Here is a 23,114-nt window from a genome sequence, read left to right as displayed (position 1 = left end):
ATGAAAGTTCATGCTGCCAATTTCTTTCAGTAAGTCTCAAAGCTACTACAAGATCTCTCTACGTACCACTTTTAAAAATAGCAAGCAAGGAAGCAGTCCACAAATATACAGGAGGTGATTCCAAGAGTATGAAGCTCTGAGTGAGGAAGGAGGAAGCTGACCCAAGGAAGAAGAAAACCTTGGTTGGGTAAGAAGCCTAGAATTCCTAGAATATACTTTTTATGCTCCTAAAATTCATAATACATTTTATGCTCCTAAAGTAACAAAGTGATTTTCAATTTATAAAGAAGCTGATACTGCTTGGGTTTGTGTTTTTTTTTTATTATTATTATTATTATTATTATTATTATTATTATTATTATTATTATTGGAAGCCTCATCCTCAGTCGAAACAGAAAAAAACAGGGGAGAAAACTTTAGCTGAAACCCTAAATAGAAGAAGAGTTAGGTGGGGCAAAGAGTTTCATCAGACACACTCGCAACTAAAATCAACACCAGGTAACCCAAATGAATCAAAATAAACCTTCTTTATGAGTCACGCTAGTTAAGGATAGATATGAACTCTAACTCCAGACGTTTTTAAAGCCATAAACAAAAAACAAAAACTTGCATCTTGTTAGACAGTTATGACATTCTATTGACATTTACAGTTGTGACACCATTGCCACAACTGCAAATGCCCCTAAAATCCATCATGCCAAATGAAGGAGTTCTGCAGCAAATAAGGCACTGATGGGTGACATGTCCAGCTCCCTCCTGCCAGTGAGCCACAGTGCAATGAAGAGTTCTGCCCATCATATTGGAGTTCACTGGCAGGAGAAGGCTGGATGCATCATTCTTCAGCACTCCACTCACCAACTCCACAGTACTCCTTCACTTGATATAGCTACCTGCCTTTTTAAGTGAATTTCATGGAGTTGGATCAGGAGATAGAGCATAGCTATGACACTGTAGCTATATCTCCTTTGCAGGTTTTTGGCCAAAGGCTGTTTTTTGTTTTAGTTTTATGACTGAGGATACGGCTTGAAAAAAAGAAATTTTTCAGAAAAAAATAGCAGAAAGCATGTGATGATTACAGTCATTACATTCAGCATAATAAAAATACAGTTTATTCTGACCATCATTACAAATTGATTATTTTAATTTTTAAAATAAAAATTGCATGGCTAATGATGAAATAAACCATAGCTCCTTTTCATTCTTGGTTGTGTTTCCCCCCTCTCTCCCACCTCTTTAGTGAATTCTTGATTTAGGGAGAGCAGCTAGGGAACAAGCCATGGTTGCGGGTTCCAACATCACAATAAGCAACAATTTAAATAAACCAGAGTTCTCAAGTCAGAAACAATCCATGAGTTCATATTGTGGTTTAGGGCTAGTTAACAAGCCATGATATGTTACTAGGAGGAAGGTTTGCACATCATAACAAAGCAGATTTCAACATAATGCACCCCATTTTATGAAGTCACAATCACTGTTTTCTGTGCTAGCCATCAACAATATCACACTTGAAGCAAATGCTTTAAATGAGACACATGCATTATTTTTTAATTGGGGCTACATCACCTTAGGGGTGCCATAAATCAGAAATGACGTAAAGGCACAAAACAACAACAGTTCTTCTGCTACTGTCTTTTTATGGCTCCAATAAAGTAGAAAGTTTGTTGCTGCAGCTGTGTCCTTATAAAACCCACACATAATTCTGTAATGACAAAACAAATCATTTATTTTATTTATTATAGTTTTATATTGTCCACTAGCCAAAACCAGTATGTACATGACATACTGGTATGTGTCAGATGAATTTATGTTATATGTTTTTGCTACAAAATTCTCAGAAAAGGAAAAATATGCATAGCTGGTTCATACTTTTGCCACTACCAAGCAAAATATGTTTTAAAGTGGTGTGGGATTTCCTCACCTCATAAGTAAACATGGGTTTGCTTCTTACTGTATCTTTAGTTTTTGAAAAAATTAGATGCTGCTATTTTTAATTATTATTATTTGCACAAATTGTAATAGTGGCATTGGGGAGGTGGAAGTAAAAACATGGATAGTGACATGAGAAAGAGTTCCAAATTTTTCATAAACAGAAATTCAGCCAATTGCACTGTATTTATTTATGAGACAAAGTCCTCCCTCCCCCCCAGTTCAGAAATAAAAGTTAAATGTACTTAATGTTGCTGTTACTAGGATTTTTTTAAATGAAGGTGTAACAAAGTTAAATTTTAACAGAAGTATAACAAAACTCAAGTTACTCTTAGTGTAACACAGGTGGGAATCACATAATTCACTAGCTGCTGGATTGCAAGGCTCAGCAACACTGATCAGCATAGTGAAAGCAAATAGATACCAGGAGCTGAAATCCAGCAAAACCCATGAGTAAACTCACCCCTCATGTAGCACATAATGGTTTCTAATTACAGTGCGCCTCTAGTATTTGCTGGGGTTTGGCTCCAGGGGCTGCCATCAAAACCCTTGGATGCTCAAGTCCCATTAAATACAGCAGTGTTGTAAAATGGTGACCCTTATATAAAATGGCAAAATCAAGTTTTGCTTTTTGAAGTTTATATTTTTTAAAAAATATGTATTTTCAAGCTGTGGATGGTTGAATCTGTGAATAAAGAACCCATGGACACAGAGGGCTGGCTGTATACTGCTAAAGTTCCAGGGCTTTTTCCTGTAAATTTAACATTTCTGTAGTATTTTGCATTGTATTGCATCAGTTTGCCTCATCAAAGTCTCAACTACACAAGCAAACCATTTTGTTATGACTACACCAAGGATGAGTAAGATTGTCATTTGGTTGGGCATTTGGTTGGGCATTTTAGAGGCTTTCTGACATGGAATTTTCAGCTTTTTTCATGCTACTACCATTGCCTGCACTTGCTGAGTTACACCAGCATAGTTCACCAGCTAGATTCTAACCAATGTACCCAATGTACTTTGCGAAGAGCCTTCTAAATTTTTAAAACCAGAGCCAACCTTGTGTTATAGAATGGCCATTTAAGGTTTCAGACAAAATATCTATGGGGAGTGCCTTTCCCTAATATGGGTTGGGCTCTGGCTTTAAAAAGAAGCACAAGCACCTTGCACTGGACTCAGAAGCGAAGAGGCAGCCAGTGCTGCTCTCTCAGAACTGGTGAAATTGTTGTTCTGTTTACCTGCCCCAATTAACATTGGTACCCACTACGTTCCATATTAGCTTCAAGGTCAGCACCACATACAACACATTATAACAATAAAGAGAGTATAAAGCCTATGTGTGTGATTTTCAAGAACCCATGAATACACTGGGTAGATCCTTGTGGCTAAGCATGCTGTCAATTGCACTGAACATAAATAGTTTACCAATAAATTGATCCTTTGATTGAAGAGAGTGGAGCTTAGTCATACTATTAACTTGTGGTAAAATGTGGCAATAATTAACCAAGAGCCATAACTGAATGTAATAGAGGCTCTCGGAAAGAATCCAGAGTAACTTTTTATAACTCATGGGTTCAATTAGCAGGCACTTTTTTGGGCTTAGTTGGCTCAAATGGCTGATGCCAGTTTTGTTCCTTGAGCCTAGCATGCCTGGCAGTTTTTGCTGTTCCCAATCTAACATGCTATCCATTGCAGCACACTGACTTTCAGTCTGAGTAGAAAAGATGCTTTTTAGGATCAAGGGTAAACAAGATAAAGTATCTTAGGCTGCATCTGCACTGCATAAATAATCCAGTTTGACACCACGTTAAATTCCATGGCTCAGTTTCATTACATTGACATTATTTTGGAAAAACTTCAATTCTGGGAATTATTATTTTGTGAGACATTTAGCCTTCTCTGTCAGAGAGCTCTGGTGCCGCAACAAACTAAAGTTCCCAGAATTCCATAGCATTGAGCAAGGACAGTTAAAGTGGTGACAAACTGGATTATTTCTGCAGTGCAGATGCAGCCCTAGATGAAGCAGCTCCACAATAGTGTTGTGCTGCATTCAGATATTCAGCTTTAATGTGATAATGCTGAACAAAGAAAGCAAGACACGGTAACAGGTAGATAGGCAGGCCTACCTGCATCTCACTCCCATCAGATTCTCACATAACATCCCATAAGGTATCCCATTGGGTATTCACTTAAACCAAAGACTGAACTTTCTGAAATTTGTTTTATTCCTCTGACTGCTGCTTGCAATGCGATCACATGACAGTCATCCCTCTTATTATCAGACTTCAAAGACGGCAGCTTCAGTAGCTGTGTAAATCACATGCTCCCTACTCATTCCTCAGCAGCACCTTGCAAGGAAGTGAAAGGACAAGGAGCCCTTGGCTGGTATGCCAGCCAAGACATTCTGGAGTAAACAGCCCCACTACACCTCCATTTGTCCTTGATGCCCTCAACCTACTGTCTTTCACACCCTTTCATATCTCCTCCTCCCACTCCTGACATGCTAGTGAAATATCAGAATAATTATACAAGGTGTTAGTAAAAGGTTCTTTTATTGCCTTTTTCCCTTCTGCATGTCCTCCACAAATCTTGAACCTCGGGCCTACAGGAGAAGTAAAAACTATGTATGTATTTATTTATTTAAAAACTTTATATCCAATCAAGATCATTTATCATGTTATCTTGGAGCAGCATAAAAATAAAACAATATCCACCTTTTAAAATAATTAAAAGTATAAAAACTTGTTAAACCAATCAGCAAGTTTAAACAGCTAAAAAGTCTGCAACAACCTAAAGCCATGTATATGTACACTTAAAGATAAATTTCATAGGTCCCAAAGGCTTCAGTTGGAAGCCATGTTTTAGCTTGGCATTGGAGAAAACCTCCAAAGGACAGCACCAATCTATGATCTGTATGAGTTCTTTAATTACACCAGGGTGAAACTATAATTTCAGAATATTGGCTTAAATCCTCTTTTTTCCCCTGACTAGAGTAGACCTATCAAATCCATTGCATTTTTCTGTATCTTGATTCACTATTCAACAACTGGTTGAAGGGACCTACTCTAGTAACTAACCACCAAGAAGCGAGCCATTATCCTTAACAAAGAGGACATTTGTAAGTGAGTAACTGAGATGGTAAAGATCTCTCCTGGCAGGCTTTCCATTCCAGGTTTGTTTATTTTCTTTTATTTTCTTTTTATGAAAGTGTTTAATATAAAATGTCAATTTGTGAAAGAAAAATGTTAAAAGAACACAGGTCATCAAGCTGCTTAACAAATCAGTTTTTGCCTGGATCAACTGAATCAGTTTTGGCTGTGACTACTCCAAACAATAGCCAAAAAAAACATAGTTTGATGTCAATAGACTGCTAGACCAGGTTTGAAAATTGAAACTGCCCATTACTTTGAAGAATAAAGATAACATGTTTGTGTCAATGAATTTGCATTCTTCCACAGCCATTGAAAAGGGCTCTGCATACATACCATCTGGAGATCTGTGTAAGTGCATACAAGCAATCAATGTAGAGCTTGTCCAAGTGGTCCATCTTGCATAGCATCCTACTCAGCAACAGTGGTCATGGAGAAGCTTCAGGTTCACAAGCAGTGAGTGATGGTAATATCCACCTCCTGCAGATAATTTCAAACATCACTCCATTCATGAAATGGAGAGTATGCTTTTGGCTATCAAAGTTTATGAAAGTCCACTATAGATCACTTTTCTATCTACTTACCTATTCTTTTCATGAACATATTCTAGATTTTCACCATTACAACATCGGGTGAACTACACCAGCTGATTGTGTCATAGAAAAGAGAAAATACAGTCTTATTTTGGCTTTTACATCCATTTTTTTGTCAGTTCAAATGGGCTACCAAAAGGCGAGCTGAAAAGGAGAGCTGTTATAGTTGCCAGGGATAAGGATTAGGCCGTTTTCACTTTAAGCCCCACATTATTAGGCACCAGTTTTGTACCTCTTCTGGGTCCTATGGGGCCAATCAGAACTGAATATTGTAAATACGGCCACAATTTAAGTCTCATGCATACACACGGGGACAAAATAATAAAACAATTTATATGTTAAACTGAACACATATCCAGTCTTCTGAAAATTCCACGCATCCAAGGAGGTGCCCCTGCAAAAATGTTCTTTATGTGTTGCTCAGAAGTTTAGAAAGCAAGCTTAGAGGCAAATCTTAAGGACCTAAATAAAAGATATGAAACAGGTAGAAATACATAAGAGAAATTCCACTATAAGTAATTTATCTTTCCATAAATACATAATGTCACATTCTACTACCTTATACAAAGTGAAAAGGGCCTAATCCTTATCTCCAGGAACTGCAGTTCCTCTCCAGCTCCAGCTCTAACTCTCTTTCTGAATCAGTTTATAAAAAATAGCCCCTCTTTCAGGGTTTCCCCATCCACTGCACCAAACCAATAAAAAGATGTTCTTGGTGAAAGAAATGTGAAAGAAAGGAAGTTAGAAATCAACGGAGATGGAGCAGGAAGTAAATACTTTGAAGGACCTTGTGTTTCTGTGCCTCAAAAGCACAGAAAACATTATTGTACCAATCATCTTCACTGCTGCTTAGATATTTTACTCCATTAACTCAATGCAAACTTACCAATGACTTCTTAGTCTGACACTACCATACTGCACTGTATTTAATTTATAGGGAGATAGGCTTAATAGAACTATTCTGTACTTCCGTTACATCACTATATCAGTCAGTTCAACACTTCACAATTATCTGGTTCTATAAATACACAAAATCGTTCAGATAGTGCATGGAAAATAAGGTGATGAATGGAAGACCTGTTTCATTTTATTCTTTCCATTGCATCCTGTTTTAAGATTGTTAAGTCAATGGTGAATTTGCTGCAATATGTGATGCCGCTAATTCGCAGCATAAAATTTCATGCAGAAGAGCCAATATGTCTCTACATTGGAAATGTAATTTATTGCTAATTTTGTTCTCAAAGGAAGCACCAAGTAATTTTAGCCATTTTCTTCCCACTCCAAAACAATCTTTGAAAACTGCACAACTTTTGAAAACTATTTGCATTTTGAGAATTATTTGGCACAAAATTGACATACTGGGTTTTGTGCAAAAACCAGCAGTTTCTTTGCAGTGATATTTCTGAACAAATATATATTTTCCACATAGTTTCCTGTGTAGAAAGTGCTGTTGTTCAGGACTGATCTTTAGCATAATTGGATATGGGGCTTTTTTGCACAGAGAACAGCTTTTTCTCTGCAGGAAACACCATTTTTGTACAGAATATAATATTTATGTGCATAAAATGTTAATTTCTAGACAAAAATAACCATAAATCTTATTCAGAGTAAGTCCTGAACTGCAAAAATTCTCCGTCAGTCTTTATTTGTTTAATTTATTGCTTGCCTTTCTCACAGTATGGGATCCAAGACACTAACAATCTGAGTTCTAAAACAAATACAGTTAAAACAATGGTAAGTACAAAAGTTTTAAACAATTAAACAAGCACATTAAAAACATTAATGTAAAACTATTTTTAAAATGCAGTTAGAATATAATGATTAGGATAAGAATACAGATTTTCTTCTACAAGATTTCCAACACTCAAGAAAGATGTTTTTGACAAGTTTTCTAATATTGAATATTTTTTTAAATATTCTTTCCATTCCTACACTATATTTTGGTGCCACTGACCTACAGCCGTTTTTCCACATAACAAAACTTCCAATATCACTAAGGGAAAGAAAAGCTGGCATTTGCAGCAAACTCTAATTTTGGGAGGCATACAAAGTGACATGAACTAGCCCATTTCTATGATGATAGTGACCCAAATGTCAGACAACTTTGAAACAGACCCATTTTTCAGGGACTTTTTTGGGTTGTAGTTCCATCCCGCATAGACATCAGCACCACAAAGCACTATCACACTAACAGGTAGAACATATTGTAACTTTATTAAACCTTATTTATTGCAAAACCAACATGGTGTAGTGGTCTGAGCATTGGACCATGGGTTGACATCCCCGCTCAGCCATGGGAATTCATGGGCTGATCTCAGGCATCACACACTCTCAGCCTCAGAGAAAGGCAATTCTTCTCTGAATAAATCTGGCCAAGAAAACCCGGAAATGATTTAAAGGGACATAGCAAGAATATATTGCAAACGGAAACTAATTATAAATAATTCATTATTTTTAACAAGTTGTTTCCAAACACCAGTCTTTAACAAGACAAATTGTGATGCTAAATGAAAAAAGACAAAGTTTTTCTTCTTTTCTCCTTTCCCCTGGGTGTGTTCAAGTATGTTATGGTTGTATTTAGTCTCTTCTTCAATTCTTTCCATCAGATCACCAGAGAGCTACACTGTCTCAATATAATTATCTGTGGTATGTATCTGGAAATGTCATAGCTGGAAGAAGCATCTGCTTAAGGCCCTGCCTGTCAAGGGATAAAGTGATGGTCTGACAGAAGTGGGGTCTTCTTGATGCAAGGCCACTTTCTAAATGCTATACAGTTGGCCCTCCATATCCAAGGATTTTTTAGTCACAGATTCAAGCATCCACAGCTTGAAAATATTCCAAAAATATAAATTCCAATAAGCAAACCTTGATTTTGCCATTTTATATAAGGGGCACCAGTTAACTGTGCCATTGTATTTAATGGGACTTGAGTATCCATGGATTTTGGAATCCACAGTGTGGGGGGGGGGAGGTGTCCTGGAACCAAACCCCAGTGGATACCAAGGGTCCACTGTATACCCTTCAGGTGTTTGGGTAATAACTACAAAGGATCTCTGGTTTTGGGTATATATAAACAATCCTAAACTACACCAAAAGGTTTCAAGAGAACAACAACTTTAAATTTGCATGACTCAACAATCTAAGTATCTCTGGATCAATGTAAACAAGCCCTAACATTTCCATAAATATCCGGCATGGGGTATAATTGCATTCATTTTCTACAATCCAAATGGGATTCAGCAGAAGCATTAGCCTTATTCTGTAAATCTAAATCATAGCTTATGCATTACAGTTGGATATTATTATTGTTAGCAACAGTAAATTCCATTTACACCTGGATAAAATTAAGTCTTGCTGTTCTAAGAGAGAGCAGTATGTACCAGCCATGAGTCAAAAACTATTTTTTATTTTTTAAAAAAATCTTTATAACCCTAATCTAAAACATCCTTTAAGAAGCTTCTTCTGGCATTTCCTATGCTTCTAAACTAAAATGTTCTAATGAACTTCTGTAGATCAAGGATTACAATATCCAGAAGGGGAAGAGTAGGATTTGGCACAGGGTGTAACATGCACAAAAACTGTGGTGTAAATAAACTCCCTGAGGCTACCCATGGCTCATCCACATCCTCCTGTCTCATGTAGCAGTCTGGAAAAAAAGTTTTAAAGGTTTCAGAATGCAAATAGAAAGAATTCATTTTATCTAGACCTTATGGGAAGAAAAGCATCTTCCCAAATATCAAAGATCTCAGTATTCAACTACCTTTCTTTTTGGGTAGGAAATAAAAATGGGTGATGGAAACTGTGTTTTAAATTCTACGTTGTTTAATTGTATTTTAAGAGGGGGTGGGTTGAGGGTTCAGACTGTATATTTTAATCTTGTAAACTGGCCCAATTGCATTTTGTAGAGAGGTGGGATATAAATTATTATTATTATTATTATTATTATTATTATTATTATTATTATTATGTGCAATTTGAAACCAGTTATATTGTTATATCCTGTCTTCCCAGATTTGTGCAGTCTATTTTGCATATTAGGCCAACTGCTTTTTTAAAGTATACAAACCAAAAAGAATAATCTGACCATTTTCAACCCACTGATTTGCACCTCCCTCTGGAATGTATCCTGAAATTTTGTTGAAGAAGGAGTTGAATAGTGGTATCTGATCCAGTCTGGATTTTATCTAAACCTCAAAGATGTCATCCATGGTGCTGAAACAGTTTAGGGGTAGCATTCACACCCTTGCTAGATCTTTTAACAGTCTGAAGAAAGCCTAGTGTAGATTCGCCATGAGGCAGCAGTGAAATAAAAAGGAGTGTTGGTATTTGCTCATTATTGTTGTCGTTATGCACCTTCAAGTCAACTTATAGTGACACTACTCTAGTTTTTCTGGCAAGACCATTTAACTTTTAACATGGACTGGAGCATTTGAGGGACAGAAGTGCAAACTGCTCCCCTCGCCATCATACCAACTGTCCTCCAATGCTTTAAGATGCTTTTCCTCTGCCCTCCTAGTATTTGAACTGGGATGGAGGAACACATCTTAAAGCAAGAAAATGCTAGGAAGTACTGCTGAGAATGCTGGGAGACTGGTGTAGTTTGCTTTCATTCCATGTAAATTTAAACCCCAGCCTCACTTTTTCAACTAACTGGGGTTAAAATGTGTTTAACAGACATGTATGCAGTTGGTTTGGCCTTGAAAATATTAAAGAAATGGCATCAAAAATGTAACAGGTGAAAAAATTAAATAAGGCAGATAGATTTTCCACTACATAGAGATCTGGGCTATGGCTTCAGAAGCATAACTTGTCCTCTAGTTTTTTTTCAAATTTTGACATACCTTAGAAATAATCTGCTTAAGGGCAATGAGAGTCTTTACTGTGGGGCTAGCATAACTTCACGCTGAAGTGCTTTACAGCTTCAACATTTTGTGCACATTTATGTCTCATTGACTTTGATGGGAACTAAGTATACAAAACTGCGATTGGACTGGAACCATCTTGTAAATACATAGCCGAGTCTAGTGCCCTAAGAAAATGGCTGATGTCTCAGACACACAGTCCCACAGTCTCTTTTCTCATGTATTTGTGTTAAAATCCTTACACCAAACACATTCAATTACAAAGCTACAAACACTGAGACACAAAGCCTCTTCCTTGAAGATGGGGCCAGCTATAAATAACCTGCAGGATAAATAGACAACTGACAATTACAGACTCCAGTTCTCCAGTCTTAGCATATAGACAACACCATGTTAATAGACAATTCCCCATCCCCTCTAGGTTCATTTATTTGTTTTAAAGCACAAAATGTTTACAAAGATAAACCCCAAGATGATGGATTTACTGCTTTCGGTGAAAATGTGATCCCTTAATGAACACTTGCTGGTATTTTCATAACCTTCTACACTGTACTTAACAGTATTTCTGTCATTCCAGTGATCACCACCTGCCAAAGTGGCATGGTGGCATCACTTCACCTTTTGGAAAATAACCATGACATCAGCATATTGTATGATTTTTAGCTGACTCTTGGAAGGCATTCAAAATGGGATGCTTAGAAATGTATCTCCAGAGGGCTGGTCCTACTATAAGACAGAGTGAAGTAGCCATCAGGTAGCAGACACTTGTCTTCAAGAATTCTCAAGCTGTTTCTAGAAGACAGTTTCTCTGGATCCCTGGAAACTAGCCTGCTGCTTCAGGTGTGATGGAAGCTGCTATCTCATCCTGAAGTAAAAATCAGTTACCAATCTAGTCAGCTTCTGAAAGTTGTATTAGGGTGGGAGTACCATTTCACTCTTCACTTGGGCAGCAAAGTGTCTTTGGATGGCAATGTCTCCAGGTGATCACGAACAAACTTTTGTGAAATCACCAGCAAGTACAGCTCCATGTATTCTAAACAAACACAGACATCCACATTGCATGTGGCAGGAAAATGCCACAACTATTGTTGGTTACATCTAAAGAAACTTGGTCACAACATGGATCAAGATCCAGGCACCAGTCAGTCTGGACAATGAAGCCATCTGACCCAGCCCAACTACCAAAATGACAGGTGTGGTGGTCCATATGGGCAGATGCCACTGCATGGTTGTTTCTTCACCTAGATATGGGCCAGAGCCATCTGCCCCCCCAAACTGTGCATATTTCTATTTTCATCTCCTCCAAGATAAGGGGTCCCCCGAGCTGCATCTAATGGGTTCTCTGGCCCCAACCTCAAACCACCTCAATCTGGTTCCCATGCTAAACCACCATCTCCAAAGAAAGTTGTGGGGAAAAAACACTTTTTGGTTTCTGATGGTGACACAACAGACACTAAGTCCAAACACAAAGTGAGGCTGGAATGGACATGAGTGAAGTCAACACCTGGTTTCCTCTGGTCCCATCTCTAAAAATACTTGGTAGTTTCTGATTGGTTGACTCTCCTGCCTCTTTCCCTTAAACCTATGAAAACACAAAGGCTTTTTTTTTGGGGGGGGGAGGCAATGCAGCCCCATGTTCAATGAGCTACTGCAACCCACAATTCATGCTCCTTACAAGTTCAGAATACCATTTCTGGGATTTTGTTTATAACAGCAGCCAAAGACAGATGCAAAGAAAGCTGGGCAAAGGACCAAGTGATCATTTGTCCCCTCTCCCAGCAATTTCCTTTAACTGATCAATTTTTGTCCTGAAACAAAAAGATGTTCCATTTTTCTCACCTTTGCAATAATGAACTGCACAGAATATGCATAGAGTGCCAAATGAAAAATTAAACATGACAGATTGACATCACTTGGCATCATTTCTCATCCATATATTTAAGAATGAATTCACACAGCTATGCAATAGAACAGCAGCTGTACTTTCTGCTATTCTTTTGATAGGCAGCCTACCAGAGTCTGGGAATGTTACTTTTTTAGAGTGCAATTACTTATTTCCCCAGCAACAGTACATAACAGTACAATTCTTTCTGGGAGTTCTGGTAACTCCATTTGTCCATCTTTACCAATCCTTTTAGTCCCCCAAAGTAACTTTTCCAAGTCCTATATCCTTCTCCCTCACCACACATATGGATACATATGCAAGGAAGGAAGTAATGTCCAGCCATGTCCATATATAAAGTTAATACAGCAATGAAAAATGAAATATCTAAATGAGATAATAGGTTGATATTAAAATGTAACATATAATTCCCCACATGGGTAATATATAATCCCCCGCAGTTTGTGCTATATTTGTCAAGCAAAATTGGGTGGTATCCTGTTAGTGACATATGTACATGTATTTGTGGCTTATACCCATGTATTCTCTTTTTGGAATGGGTGCAGGGAGCTATTCTCTAACCCTTTATGTTTTTTCCAAAAGCTCCTATCTGATAGTTGTCAACCCCCAGGAAGACTGACTGATGATGATGTTGATCAATGGGGATGCAAGGAAGTGAGGAATCTATTTAGAAGGTGATGGTGCAGCTGCTCTGGGCTCTGAGGGGAAGGAAAAGGTGGTGCACTCCATCTGTGAATAAACATTCATTTCTTCCCCACTCTGGGCCAAGACCAACTGTTCATCATCTAAACTGCCTTTGGTCTCTTTCCCTTCCCCAGTGGTAAGGAGCAGCATTAGCAGCCCCTCCCAGAGTTTGACAGCTGCTGGGGCTGGGGAGGATATAGAATTGTGAAGACAAAGTGCTATGCTATGCCTGCTTGATATGGATTCTAAGTCATTGTCCAGTCATTAAATAGATAGATGAATGAATAGGATTATTTCAATCTGAAGATTCACTGAAGACCAAAAGCGTACTTGCTCATCATTGAATAATATACGCCAATGTCTCCAGGCATCCACGTAGAGTAATATAGGATCACATCCATGTAAAATCACTTGATTCCAAAAATGGAATTTCAACAGGGAGTCTTGATGATACAAAATTTCCCTATGCACAATGGTTTTATTTATGCAAGTCTTATTCAAATATGGCTCCCTTACAGGCTTATCTGGGATATCAGACCCAGGCAGATGCAGTGGGTAGCAAGGAGTGGAAAAGCTATAGTGTAACTCAGGGCTTTAGCACATGCTTTACATGGAAAGAATCCAAAAATCAATCCCTGCTCTCCCCAAATGGATCTGAGAAAGATTCCCTATCTGAAGCACTGAAGAACTTCTGCACGTCAATATTTACAATACTAAGCTCAATGGACCAGTGGTTTGATTTAATATAAGGCAGCTTCTTAGTTCCCTATAAAGGTGGGAGCATTTCCAGTCCCTCACACTTATGCGGGAGAGACTTGGGGATTGGTGACAATCATTCTGACTCAGGGTTGTAGCTCCTTCTAGTATTACATTACTCAGCTGTTGTTGTTGTATGTCTTCCAGTCATTCCCATTTATGGCAACTCTTAGGCAACCTATCACTGGGGTTTCTTTGCAAGATTTGATCAGAGGTGGTTTGCCATTGCCTTCATCTGAGGTTGAGAGAGTGTGACTTGCCCAGTGGCTCTCCATGGTTAATTGGGGATTCAAACCCTGGTCTCCAGAGTCATAATCCAGAGCTCATACCCTAGCACCACACTGGCTCTTATATTGCTTAGCAGCAGCTGGAAATTTTAAGCTATTGAATTTCCTCTGCTGATGACATTCTGGGTTCAGAAAATACATACATATATTTAAATTTTACAATTACATCTTCTTGTCTTTGCCTGTTACATTCCCCTGTTGTTGCTGAAACCTTTTTTTCCCCTGATTGCATACTTATGTACATGTGGAGGAAATCCACATCTGGTTCAAGAGACACGGAAGAGATTCATTCATTACCAATGAAAATTTGTGTGCGCTCTCTGTGAGATTTTCCAACAAAGGAGCAATATCCAGGTAGAAAATTATCCAGTTCTATCGTTTGCGTTCCCTTGCCATCCAGTTCAGTTTGTACCCTTCAGTCATGGTTCACATGCCCTCCTCTCTAAAGGCCAGTGCTTAAATTGGAGATGGGATCAGTCCTGAAGTAACAGCAGCACCAATATAGCCTCAGATTATCACAATACCATACAACAATGTTTATGCTGCTTTATCCTAAAGGTTCATAGAATCATAGAATCATAGAATCATAGAGTTGGAAGAGACCGCAAGGGCCATCCAATCCAACCCCCTGCCATGCAGGAAATCCAGATCAAAGCATCGTCGACAGATGGCCATCCAGCCTCTGTTTGAAGACCTCCAAGGAGGGAGACTCCACTACACTCCGAGGAAGTGTGTTCCACTGTCGAACAGCCCTTACTGTCAGGAAATTCCTCCTAATGTTGAGGTGGAATCTCTTTTCCTGTAGCTTGCATCCATTGCTCCGGGTCCTAGTCTCTGGAGCAGCAGAAAACAAGTTTGCTCCCTCCTCAATATGACATCCCTTCAAGTATTTAAATAGGGCTATCATATCACCTCTTAACCTTCTCTTCTCCAGGCTAAACATCCCCAGCTCCCTGAGTCGTTCCTCATAGGGCAAGGTTTCCAGACCTTTCACCATTTTAGTCACCCTCCTTTGGACACGCTCCAGTTTCTCAATGTCCTTTTTGAATTGTGGCGCCCAGAACTGGACACAATATTCCAGGTGGGGCCTGACCAGAGCAGAATATAGTGGCACTATTACTTCCCTGGATCTAGATACGATACTTCTATTGATGCAGCCTAAAATCGCATTGGCCTTGTTAGCTGCCACATCACACTGTTGACTCATGTTCAACTTGTGGTCTACTTGGACTCCTAGATCCCTTTCACATGTTGTCTCCTTAAGCCAGGTGTCTCCCATCCTATCTCTGTGCATTTCATTTTTTCGCCCTAAGTGCAGTACCTTACATTTCTCCCTGTTGAAGTTCATTCTGTTAGCTCTGGCCCAGCTTTCTAGTCTATTCAGGTCATTTTGAATTTTGATCCTGTCCTCTGGAGTATTAGCTATTCCTCCTACTTTAGTGTCATCTGCAAATTTGATAAGTTCTTTTTTTTTTAATCAAGTAAAGGGTAGCCTACATTCCCTGCTTTTCTCTGAGGCTAGTCTACAGTTGCCCTTGACTCCCAATCGACAGCTGTTTCAGATGCATCTCTCTCATTCTCCCCTTCCCCCCCCATACACTCCATTTGTCCATCTTTACCAGTCCTTTTATATCCATCACATTAAAGGGAACATTTCATGGCCATCTCTTTTATCTCCTTCAATGAGCACTTAATCAGCAAAAAAATGCTTTCATGTTGCTAAATCAGGACCAGTGGACAAAGCTGAGCTGACATGAGACATTTCCCTCTGTCATTAGTCTGGTCTAAATAGTATTAATTACACAGGATGCCCTTTGATTGTTGGAGTGTGGAGAGCATTGGGGCTAGTGGCAAGTCTAGAAGAACTCCAGCTCTTCTTTCTCCACACTACACCCGCCTGCATCCTATCTTCACTCCCTTCCATACAGTCTGCTTTCATTACATTTGGGCTTTGGGATCCACTTGCTTGTCTCCAGCCTCTCCTTTTGTTTCTTAGTCTGAAAGGCATTTTATTGGGCAAAGAAAATGGTTGTGATGAAGGTATGGTTCAAAAGGAAGGTATCACTAACCTAGTTTTCACTGTGGTAATGAAACTATAACTTGGGTCTATTGCTGGCAGAGCTAAAAAAATACTTTTTTTTTTTACTTCAACTCACAGAATCCTCTGGATTTGGGGGCATGTAGACCAAAAAAGCAACTTTTCTGAGCTTAGTTGCTGGGAGTGGAGATGACTGAGTGCTCCTTCAAACAAACATTTGCCATGTAAAGAAAATGAGACATGAAGGGACAGGGTTCTAGCTCATATTTCCCATAGAATGTTTTTCTCCAATATGGGCAGCCATTCCTTTTTATTTTATTTATGGAAAAAACTGGAAGCAAGCTGTAATAAGTAGCACAACCCTATCAGAGAATTGCCTTTCCAGTTTGGTAAGAAAGGCTAAACTTCTGGCTGCATTTGCATGGTTTTTGGCCAGCTTGTTTTCTTTAGTCATGAATTGTTTGTCGACAGCCACAAAAAACAGTTCATTCTCCTCGATTCTGGGCTCTTTTCCTCTTTCCACATTTGTCAGAATCCATTGTAGGGTAGGCAGCTGGAGAATCAAGCCAAAATTGCAACATTTCTAGGATGAAACAAAATGGCAGGCTGTGGAGAAAGAGTCTGTGACTCCAGTTATGGTTCATGTCTGGTTAATAAACCATGCTTTGTTAGTGTAGATAGGACACAATAACAAGCCCAAATGGAGCAAATGTTAACTTGTCTTACTGTTAGGTACCAACCCAGCTTCTGTCTGCAGATGAACATCATAATGTCACACTACATCATTCTGAGAAAATGAAAGAATCTTTTTGAAAATGTTCAGGCTCTGAGTTAACATTTTAGATGTACAGGCTGGTTCTGGAATATAACCTTCTTAGTCAATATGAAAATATGTAACTAGTAAAAATCATAAAGTGTGCTGAGGTATCATTGTGGGACAGTTGCTACACAAGTTAACAATAGTTAGTGGCATATCTTTCTTTACTATGGCCAAGCGCAAAGACACACACACACCCTGGAATACTCAGGGTTAAGAAATAAGGGACTGGAAGACAGGCCACTGAGTCCAAACGTGTGATGTCTGAGCAACTTCAGATGTTTTTGGACGATTGTCTAGACCCATTTCAGTCTGGTTTCAGGCCAGGGTATGAAACCAAGATGGTCTTTGGTACTTTGACTGATGACCTATTGCAGGGGAAAGACAGGCAGAGCACTACCTTTTTGAACCTTCTGAATCTCTCACCAGCTTTCTATACCATTGACCATAATACCTTACTGGACCAGCTCTGGCAGATAGGAATAGGAGGCAGTCTTTTACAGTGGTTTCACTCCTGCCTGCAAGGTCAGTTCCAGAGAGTGGTGTTGGTGGACTCAGCCCTCTGGCCATTGCATTTTTGGGTGCCACAGGGTTTAAGCTTGTCTCCCATCTAATGAGGCTGCTGGAAGAGGTCATTAGGAGTTTGGGAATTGGGTGTCATCAGTATGCTAATAACACTCAGCTCTATTTCTCTTTGTCTTCACAGTCAGCTGGGTCTGGAGCAGTGCCTGGATGCTGTAATGGGCTGGATGAGGGTGAATAAACTGATGCTGAATTCCAGTAAGATAGAGAGTCTATGGACTGATGGTTCCTGAGTCTGGTTCTTGAGGTTGCCTGTCCTGGATAGGGTTGCACTCCCCCTGAATGAGCAGCTTCATAGTCTAAGAATGCTCCTAGATCTATCTTTGTCACTGGAAATCTAGATGAACTCAATGGCTCTGAATGCTTGAGACCAGCTTCAGCTGGTCCACCAGCTACAGCCTTTCTTGGACAGAGATAACTTAGCCACAGTAGTCCCTGCATTAGACTACTGTAATGCCCTCTACACAGGGCTGCCCTTGAAGACTACTTGAAAACTACAAAATACAGCAGCATGTATTTTCTAGAATTCTGTCCATGGGTGTGAGCCAGTTGATCACAAATGCATGGATTCCAACTGTTGTCCACCTAAGATAATTTGCTGGTTAATTCAAAAGAAAAATCCTCTGGGTCAACTCAGCTGGCATCCTTCTGTAGGTCGCTAAAATGAGCACCCATCTTGTTGGGGGCATTTAGTTTACACTCTGTAAACTGTTTAGTATATTGGTAAGCGGTATAGAAATGTACTTGCTACTTCTATTGCTATTGGAACATTGTGTCCAATCTGAGCATCACAGTTTGAGAACGCTTTTGACAAGATGGAATGTGCCTAGAGGAGGGCCATCAAGATGATCAAGGATCTGAAAACCAAGCCTTATGAACAACAATTCTGGGAGCTGGGTATGTTTAGCTTGAAGAACAGAGGACTGAGAGGTGATATGATAGCCATCTTTAAAAATCTGAAGAGATGCCAAGCAGAAGATGGAGCAACCTTGTTTTCTGCTGCTCCAGAGAATTGGATACAAACCAAGAGATTGCAGAAAAGAGATTTCACCTAAACATTAGGAAGAACCTCTTCACAGTAAGATATATTTGGCAGTAGAATACATTTCCTCTGTGAGTACTGGATTCTTCTTCTTTGGAGGTCTTTAAACATAGCTTGGATGGCCATATCTCAGCGTGCTTTAGATGTGTATTTCTACATGGTGGGGTGGATCTGATGACCTTTGCAGACCCTTCCAATTTTCTGATTCTATTATTACAGAGGAGTGAGACCAAGCATTGTGACTGGAGGGTCAAAATCCTTGTTCCTGTTAACAGGGAAGAATCCAAGAGAGCATGTGCTTAGAGGTTTTTGATTTTTTTAAAAAGACCATAGTTTGTGCTTCTATTCCAAAATTGGGGAGATAGTAGAAAAAATGAGCCTCACTGACCTGAAACTAGCAAGAGAAAATGCAAAGAAAATAAACAGGATGATCACCTAGATTCTGCTGATTGCCTAGATAAATGATACCCAACCTTATTAACTCATAATACCTACAGAGGGAAACAAAATCTGGGCACCCCCATATAATTAATAATAAATAATAATAATAATAATTTATTTATAGCCCGCTTTTCCAGGGTAGATCAAAGAGGGTTACAACAAAGCAAAAGGGAATACAAAACAGAATACAAAACATACAATATAAACATCATAAATACAGCTCATTATGTTAAAACACTATAAAAATACGAACAGCATAAAAAACCAGAAAAAACAAACTAGCTGAATGAGACCATTGTATAACAGGGGAGAACAGCATGAAGTCAGGACACATGGGGGAAAGCTTGTCGGAAGAGAAAGGTCTTTAGTTCCTTCCTATAGAGATCAAGAGAGGTGACAGAGCGGAGCTCATCGGGAAGAGAGTTCCAAAGCTGCGGGGCCGAGATGGAAAACGCCCTTTGTGCAGTCAAGGTGTATTTTGACTTAGGAACCCTTAACAAGTGCTTCCCGGCCGATCTGAGAGTGCAGGGTGGATTATATGGGGAGAGGCGGTCCTCCAAGTACCCTGGGCCCAAGCCATTTAGGGCTTTATAGGTCATAACCAACACCTTGTATTGCGCCCGGAAGTGAATAGGCAGCCAATGTAGATCTTGCAGGACAGGTGTTATATGGCTGGTCCTGGAGCATCCAGTAACCAACCTTGCTGCCATATTTTGTACTAATTGAATCTTCTGGGCATAGTACAAGGGTTGCCCCATATAGAGCGCATTACAGAAATCCAACCGAGAGGTTACCAGAGCATGTACCACCATTTCAAGGTCCCCCTGGCCCAGGTAGGGTCGCAGCTGGCATATCAGCCGAAGCTGATAACAGGTGCTACTGACTGTCGCATCCACCTGAGATGTAAGGTGGAGCGACGAATCCAGAAGCACCCCCAGACTGCGAACTGAGTCCTTCAGGGGAAGCGTGACCCCATTCAGGACATGTGGACAAACTTCCATCCCTCGGCCCGGGGAACCTATCACGAGTACTTCCGTTTTCTCTGGATTCAGACTGAGTCTGTTTTCCCTCATCCAGCCCATTACCGACTCCAGACAGGCATTTAGAGGAGAGATGCCATCCCTAGTCACTGCATCAGTCGGAGACACAGAGAAACATATTTGGGTGTCATCAGCGTACTGATAACACCGCGCCCCATGTCTCCGGATGATCTCTCCCAGCGGTTTCATGTAAATGTTGAATAGCATGAGGGACAGAATGGCTCCTTGAGGGACACCAGATGTAAGCGCCCTCTTCTCGGAGCACACGTCCCTCAGCTGCACCATCTGGAATCTGCCCGAGAGGTAGGAGCAGAACCACTGGAACAAATATAAGAATTCTGATGAAATAGTGTTCCAGCTTTTTAAAATGAGCATTTAGAAAAATAGTTTAGGTACCCTAAGAACAGGGAAGGCAAGGGAATGCAAACAGAGCAAATGCCCCAGAAGAGTTCTGGAGCAATTCCAAAGTTTCTCTTTCTGTAATGCTACAAATGTTGAGATTGAAATACAATTTCATGACAATTTTTATTTGAGGGGCAAGGCCCTCATTTTGCTGCCCCACCCACATAGCTGCATCCCTTCTTCCTTTAGTCCCTAAGAGCTTTGCTTGTCCATCAAGGGTTGAGGGCAGTCACACAGAGCAGAAAGTTCAGGTTGCTCCGAGAACAACAAGAACAACTGCTTGGTTAAGAATGTGCAGAAACTGTCTTTCCAGATATTAAAAACAACAACAAAACCAGACCTCAGAGCAGTGAATCATTGAATTCTGAATTGTGTGGGTGTAAGATAGACACTTTTCAGACCCTGGGCAGCAGTTCCAGCCTTCTGGGCAACTTCTGAGGCTGAACTGAAGCTTCACGAAAAAAACACAAAAGAAATGTAAATAACAGCCATTCTCCAATATAAAGGTAATTCACTGAGGCCACAGTTCAGGAGGAGATTGGAAGGACTGGAAGGACTCTAAAAAAATAAAACAAACAGAGTGAGTGTACCACCACAGACATGGAAGACACCAGCTGTCACTGCCCTCCACTTATAGTGCTGCCAGCATGTTATCTGCAATGACATTTAAAAAAAAAAATCTCCTGGTTCTCTAGTTTCTGTACAGACTATGCAGACCTTTTGCCTTTTACTAAAGATTTTCTTGGAGAGGTATGACTTAGTGTAGGGAAGAAAATACGGGTGAAAAGCTCCTACTCTGCTGTAGAGCAATTTGCATGTAGATAATCCCAGATTCTTAGAATAATAGAATATATAGAATATATAGAAAAATATATAGAATAAAATACAACAGAAAACAAGTTTGCTGCTTCTTCAATATGACATTCTTTCGAATATTTAAACATGTTTATCATACCACCTTTTAATATTTTCTTCCCCAGGCTAAACATACTCGGCTCCCTAAGATGGTCCTCATGGTTTCCAGGCCTTTCCAGACCTTTCACCATTTGGGTCACACTCCTTTGGACACATTGCAGCTTGTCAACATCCTTCTTGAATTGTGGTGACCAGAACGGAACACAGAATTCCAGGTGAGGTGTCAGCAAAGCAGAACAGAGTAATACTATTATTTCTTCATCCTAGACACTATACTCCTATTGATGCAGGCCAGAATCTCATTGGCTGCTACATCACACTGCCGCATCATCAGTCTCTTGCATCTCCAGGCTGGGCTGGAGATGCCTGAAAATCTCAGATTGCATCTGTCAATCTGTGTAATTGACAGTTCTGCACTGGATATGCCAATGGTCTTACAGCATACTGTCAAAAACTTTCATGCGGCGGGGGGGGGGGGGGCAAGGAGAATTATGTGTATTGTGTTATATTGTATTACAGTTGTATTATATTGTACTATTGTATTGCATTCCATTAGACTTGCATTTGCTATTATTATATAATTTCTTTTTACTTGTTTTGCTCTGTTAATTGTTATGTATTTTGCTTTGTTAATTTTATTGTTGCTATAATTACTATATATTTTTGTTGCTATAATTGCTATGTATTTTTGTTATTTATTGCTATTGTTAATTACTATCTTATTTTATTGTTATTGTTTAATGCATTGCTATGTTACATATGTTTTTTTAATTCATGTTTATTGTTATTGCCTTGTATTATCCCCTCTGTTGTAAACCACCCAGATTCCCAGTGATTGGACAGCATATAAATAAATCCTATTATTATTATTATTATTATTATTATTATTATTATTATTATTATGAGACAAAGTTCAGCAGGGCAGGGCATTCTATTTTCAATCCAAATGTTAAAGGAAATATTCAACACACTGAATCCTAGCCACAAAAGAGGCTCAGAACCTTGGATAGTTCCTTTCCACCACCAAACTGGCATGGAACCACCAACTGCTGCTGGCTACAAAGGATGCTGCCTAGTTGAGGTTTTAGACCACTGTCACACAAGCAGCATTGTGAACCTAGCACCAAACCTTGGGAGGTTACTTTTTAAAAATGTAATTCCCATTACCTGTTGTAGTCTTTGGGAAATAATTCGTTGTTGTTACTCACTATACTGTTAAAGATGTTATCTTGTGTTACTTATCTCATATCTCACTATTTTTCAATAGTTTTCATTACTTAAAGAAAGCAATCTTTAGAACTGACAACTCAATGGCATGCAACTTGAAAAATACCTCTATAATGACTTAAAATGCCATTTAAAGGTAACTTTTAAAAGTAACTGCAGATATATCTCGGTTAACAGATGTGTTCCTAGGCATTACTTCTGTAACAGAAACCTTGATACCAGAGGCAGAAATAATATGGAAAGGACAGAGTTAGGTTCCTATGCTACAAAAAGAAGGGCAGTTCAATAGGTTTTGTCAAACTATTTGTTCAAAACTATCAACATGCATTTGTTGGGGAGCAAAATGATCTCAGATTATATTCTAGAAATCCAAATGTTTCAAGCCCACCTGGCCCCCACTCTTCCTGCTCTCATCTCAATAGGCCCAGACAACTGAAATAAACTGCAAATGAG

General features: G+C 39.4%; 1 long non-coding RNA gene across 1 annotated transcript; it reads left to right on the top strand.

The window, feature by feature from the left end:
* The first annotated feature begins 47 nt into the window (after positions 1 to 47).
* LOC121919557 lies at positions 48 to 21,560 on the top strand. Its single transcript, XR_006101509.1, has 3 exons — positions 48 to 187; positions 17,719 to 18,707; positions 21,500 to 21,560. It is a non-coding gene; the product is annotated as an uncharacterized LOC121919557 (long non-coding RNA).
* The last annotated feature ends 1,554 nt before the right edge of the window (positions 21,561 to 23,114 follow it).

The sequence above is a fragment of the Sceloporus undulatus genome, chromosome 1 (genome assembly GCF_019175285.1).
Source record: "Sceloporus undulatus isolate JIND9_A2432 ecotype Alabama chromosome 1, SceUnd_v1.1, whole genome shotgun sequence".
Taxonomy (NCBI): domain Eukaryota; kingdom Metazoa; phylum Chordata; class Lepidosauria; order Squamata; family Phrynosomatidae; genus Sceloporus; species Sceloporus undulatus.
Note: the sequence above shows the minus strand (reverse complement) of the source record. Positions and strands in the feature narration are given on the sequence as shown.